Below are 6,000 nucleotides of genomic sequence, written 5' to 3' on the forward strand. Positions count from 1 at the left end.
CCTTTAACTCATGAAAGGATATTTTTAATTTCCAATTGTATGCTTGTATTTAGCTATCTTCTTGCTGTTCTAATTTTGTTGCATTATGGTCAGGAAAATGTGGTTTGGACAATGTCAATCATATAGTGGATTTTGTTGAGACTTCTTTGTGGCCTAATATGTGGCCAGTTTTTTTTTTTTTTCCGCAAATGTGCCACATGTGGTTAAAAGGAATGTGGATTATTTGTTTTTTAGGAGAGTTTTTATTTTTAAATAGATAATCAAGGTTCTCAGTGTAATTGAAATCTAGCTTCAATTAACAATATGCTAGATCTCTCAAACCTTAGGATGTTAGTCAGTGTAACACTAGACAATGCTGCTGAGACAAATAAATCCTGAACTCTCAGTGTGTTGGCAGCTGTATCATAGTCTGGTGCAGGGCAGGGGTTCTCCTTGGGGGCCCTTGTCCAACAGTGATTCAGAGATCCTAGAGGTTTCCATCTTTTAATTCTGCCATCTCAGAGTTTTTCACTTGTAGCCATGTGGATGGGAAGAGAGGGAACATAGCTTGCACCTGCCTTTGATAACCTTGGCCCAGAAGTGATTTCTTACATTCCTATTGGTGGAAATGCAGTCACATGGTTCCAAACTAACTGCAAGGGAGGCTGGGAAATGTAGTCTTTCTGCATGTCCAGGAAGGGGAATGGTGTGAACACAGCATTGTCTCTGACACACTAAACATGTGCTAAAGAGTTCTTACTCTTATAGGAGGTTTGTCTGTCCTGTGTAACTTTCTCAGTTTTTGCTTAGATAGTTTTAGGCAATGTTGTTTGGTGCATTCAGCTTGATGATTATTATGTCCTCTTGGCAAAGTAGTTAAGATTCCCATCAGTATGAATGAAAGTGTTTTACAGATAGGTCAGAGAATGTTAATACTTTAAAGGGCCTTTCTATTCCTCCACTTTACAGATAAGAACCACTGAGTCCTAGAGAGAGGAAGTCATGGGTCTCACTCATGACTGACAGGATTGAAAGCAACATTGCAGTAACTTTACCTTTCCCCTATCACGTTGTTCTCCCTCTGTCTTCACTCTGCTGATTTCTTCACTTGCTCCATACAGACCTCCCAGTGCCAAGTATATAAGGAGTGATTAATCTGAGCTTCTCCAGAAAGTCCATTCCTGGTTGGCACTGGGAATAAGAAATCTCAGAGTATAAAACAACATCAAGTGGTAGCACTTTTGTGAATGGCTCCCAAATTAGTTCCTTTACCATTTTTTTTTTCATGAAGCACAGTTGCACAATACACGCTTAACCTGAGATGAAGCATATATTAGAGAAAGGTTCTCTCTATAGCATTATCTATTACTCTAATGAGCATGAAAAAGAGCAGAGGGGACATACTCTCTCTAGCTATTATTACCTCCACTATAGAGTTGACATACACAAGCTCATTATTGCATTATGTTTTATTCAACAAAATAACTTTAATGTTGTAGCTTAAATTGAATTCGCTAAAACATCTTTATCTCCAGCATAATGTGCCTCAAGTGTCTTCTTGGTGCCTGCATTTTCTCCAGAATTATAGTGCTGAAGCTATGGAAATGGTGAAATTATATGCAATCTGCAAAACAATGTGGCTATAACGTGGTAATTGGCCTTCCACATAATTAAAGGAACATTTCCTCATCAGAGCTGTTCCATCAGAGACCCAAAGGCTATCGTTGTACAAATCACCCACTTAGGAAAACCTTTATTCCCAGTAGCCTATAAAAATCTGGTTATGCAAACAGATTTGCTTATTCAGTAACATTAATGGCTCCTCATAGTTAAAAAGTCATCAAGGTGATTGACCTATAATCTGTGTCCTCTATGACCAAATGTCATTTTTATTTTGACGGTTGGGAGCCTTTTGACTCTTTCACAGCTGGTGTGAAGACACAGGGAGAGAAATCTCAAAAACCAACAACCTGTGTATTCCCAGCCTATTAATCAATAGAGAATCACTTCAACTGGATTAGGGTCTTGTACCTGACAGAAAGTCTCTTACAGACATTGGAATTGGATTTTTACACTTGATATGACACCTCCTTGAGTCAGATCAGGTTTGTGTTTGATAGACTCTTGCCGAAAAATTGCTCCAGGGTCTGTGCAGTAGCCAAAACCTTTTTGTTGTTGTTGTTGTTGTTGTTGTTTTAAAAGCAGCATTAAATGTTTTCATTAAGACCTTCCCAGCAGTTATTTTATTGTGAATATAGTCTTTAGTTCTGGTCCTGAATAACTCACACCGAGGAAACCTCTAACAAGTGTTTTATTGGAAGATGTCTGATGGATGGTTGGTTTTAATCACAAATCTCTTCACTTTTTCTGTCCCCCGTGTTCTATCCTCCTTTCTCTACACATTATTCAGGGAGGATTCACCTATTCCCCAAGTCCTTTCCTATTTATTTCCATTCCGGAGTTCTCTGTGTAACTCTAGGCTGATGAATCCAACTACCCACTGGTTATCTCCACTTGGCTGTCTGTCTTGAATTGATCTCACCTTACCTTTCCTCTCCTGATTTCTCTTCTGCCTGGGCTCACCACGTCAGATTCACACCACCATCCACCCAGCTTCCAAAACACCTGGGCCTCATCCTGCATTCCTCCCTCTTTCGCAGTCAAGTTAGACTACCCTCTCCTCTCCATCCACACTGCCACAGCCTTGGTCCAGCCAACCATCTTGTCTCACTTGGTGTATTGCAGCCTCCTATCCGGTCTACTCACCTCCCACTCTCCTACAGCCAGACTGCTCTTTTTATAGCACAAAGTGGATCATTACTCCCCCGCCTAAAAACATCTACTGTCTCCCTTTGTCTTCAGGATAAACATGACAAAGAGCCTTTAAGATTTGGCTCCAACTTACCTCTACATTAGTCACTTTTTACAATTATATGAACATCTCTCAGCTCCTCACCCTCTCACTTTTCGATTTTTGCACCTGCTCTTCCCTCTGCTGGGAATGATCTTCCACACCTCTCCTATTGACCTGGCTAATTCCTACCATTTTCTAGTCTTCAACTTAGGAGTCCTCTGATGGGGAAGTATTTCTGACCACCTGATACAGATTGGATGCCCAGCCACCCCCCGGCTTTTTTTTTTTTTTTTTTTTTTTTGAGATGGAGTCTCACTCTGACCACCCAGGCTGGAGTGCAGTGGCGCTATCTAGGTTCACTGCAGTCTCCACTTCCTGGGTTCAAGCAATTGTCCCACCTCAGCCTTCCGAGTAGCTGGAATTACAGGCGCCCACCACCAAGCCCAGCTAATTTTTTTGTATTTTTAGTAAAGGCAGGATTTCACCATGTTGGCCAGGCTGGTTTCGAACTCCTGGCCTCAAGAGATCCGCCCACCTTGGCCTCCTAAAGTGCTGGGATTACAGGTGTGAGCCACCACGCCTGGCCAATTGGGCGCCCCTTCTATGTGCTCCCACTGCCCCAGGCATACTGTCACCATAACTCTTACCATTTTGAGTTGAAAATGATTTTTTTTTTTTTTTTTTTTTTGCTTTTTATTTCCCTCATCAAATGCAAAGTTCATTGAAAAGAGGATGGTGGTTGTTCACTGTTGTACTCCCCACCCCTAACCTTTGACTCAGTGTCCTGAGGTCTGCTCTAGAGCTGTACACACATGTTCAAACATTGGAGCACATCTTGTCTAGCACCTCTTTTGAGGTGACCTGGAGAAAAGTCAGTAGGTACTTCCCCAAGGATGAAACAGAAGCTTCACCTGAATCAGGAGTTCTTCAACTTCAGACTGCATTGGAATCCTCTGAGAGGCTGTAAAAAATACAGTCTCCTAAAGCCCAGTCTTTAAGAGTCAGTGAGTTACTTCCTTGTCAAAATATATGTAGAATCCAGCCTGTCTTCAGTGCCAACCTGGTCTGAGCCACTGTGGACTCCCACCAGCAGAATCTCCCTGCTGCTCTCCTTGCTTCTGCTCTTCCCTTCTTATCATTCATTCAAGTAGCCAGGGTGATCCTTTTTCAAAATTTAAAAAAGATTTTTTGAGATGAAGTCTCGTTCTGTCACCCACGCTAGAGTGCAGTGGCGCTATCTCGGCTCAGTGCAGCCTCTACCTCCTGGGTTCAAGCCATCCTCCCACCTCAGCCTCCTGGGTAGCTGGGACCACAGGCATGCACCACCACACCCCGCTAATTTTTGTACTTTTTGTAAAGACAGGGTCTCGCTATGTTGCCCAGGCTAGTCTTGAACTTCTTTGTGCACCCACCTCAGCCTCCTGCATTTTCAGGAAGCCCCTCTTCTAGGGATTTTGATGCAGAGGCCTGGGTGCCTCATGTCTCCTCCTATCTCTCTCTCTCTCTCTCTTTCTCTCTCTCTCTTTGTCTTTCTCTTTGCGTTATAGCTGCCCTGGGGACTGGACTCTGCCTTAGGCTTCACTCTGAGTCCTGTTTGCTTTTACACTGAGGCTGTTTGAAGTTGCACCTTGATCTGAAGCCTTGGGCTTCTGTTCCTATTGCTTGCTTTTGTTGGAAGGGCCATGCAGCTTCTCCACAAATTGCAAAGGTGCCCATGAGTTTCCAAGTCCCCAACAACCAAACCAGATGACAAACAAGGATGCAGCCCACAGCTGGGGAGACAGATTTCATGTCCACACAGACACTCCAAGATGCTGAACTGAAATCCACCCTGAAGCCTGTTTTCTCTCTTTTAAGTTCAATGTCACCGGGGGGCTTGCAGGGCAGGGCTGGTTACCATTCACAGGGCAAAGATGCTTTGAAATGTCAACTGAGAGTGGTGTGGTGGTTGACAGATGGCATGTCAGAGCACAGATGAACATGGAAGGAGAAACTCACCGCTTGAGGGGAGTGTGTGAGGCTGGCAGCCACACAGAGGGCTTTTCCTGCGAGCTCTCCCATAGATGCAAACAGCCAGGAGGTTTTGCTTTCCAAGCCTGAGTGGAACCATGTTCCTCCCTGCACATTGCCGCTCTGCAGCAAATGTTTATTCCTGTTGCATTGATTAAAAGTGCTTACCGAAGGGGTTTGAGGGGGGTGGTGATAGTGTGAGTTATGGCTCTGCTGGCTGCCGGTGGAGCCAGCCGCTCTGCACAGCTGTGCAAGGGTGTTTTGAAAAGTGGCTCAGCCGGCCAGGAGTGACTGGGTGTAAATGTTGCTGCCACAACATCTTGTAGCCTGATTGGGGCCGTATTTGCAGAGCCCCTAAACCACTACACTTGTTCAGGCTTAAAACTAAGCTTACCTTTTTTTTTTTTCTTTATGAGATGGAGTCTTGCTCTGTTGCCGGGTTGGAGTGCAGTGGCATGATCTCGGCCCGCTGCAACCTCTGCCTCCCGGGTTCAAGCGATTTTCCTGCCTCAGGCTCCAGAGTAGCTGGGACTACAGGTGTGAATCATGCCCAGCTAATTCTTGAATTTTTACTAGAGACGGGGCTTCACCATGTTGGCCAGGATGGTCCAACCTCTTGACCTCGTGATCTGCCCGACTCGGCCTCCCAAAGTGCTGGGATTACAGGCGTGAGCCACCGTGCCTGGCCAGACATAAACTTACTTTCTTACCTCTTCTGCTGAACTCTATTTGCTTCTTTTCCCAAACGTCTCTATCCAGAAGAGCTTTTACCAACAAAGTTACCCAATGCCCTTCCCTAGTCTCTCCTTGCAACTGGCTGTCAGCAGGGGGTACTAGGAAATCCTTGACAGAACCAATTTACATGACTGTTTGGAGGACTCTGGTTAGCCCTAGGAGGTGTTTGCATTTTTAAATTGGTAACTAGTTATCTCAAATGAGTTTCTAATTAGTAGAGCTTCAGGCATTGTAAGGAAATGAAGTGAAAATATGTAAATATTGTGGGGGAAGACTCCCCCTACCATGCCTTCCCCTCCAGTGGCATTTACTTGTATTTTGAGTCCTGTGATTTCTTTCTTTCTTTCCTTCCTTCTTTCTTTCTTTCTTTCTTTCTTTCTTTCTTTCTTTCTTTCTTTCTTTCTTTCTTTCTTTCTTTCTTT

This window comes from Piliocolobus tephrosceles, chromosome 17 (genome assembly GCF_002776525.5).
Source record: "Piliocolobus tephrosceles isolate RC106 chromosome 17, ASM277652v3, whole genome shotgun sequence".
NCBI classification, from domain to species: domain Eukaryota; kingdom Metazoa; phylum Chordata; class Mammalia; order Primates; family Cercopithecidae; genus Piliocolobus; species Piliocolobus tephrosceles.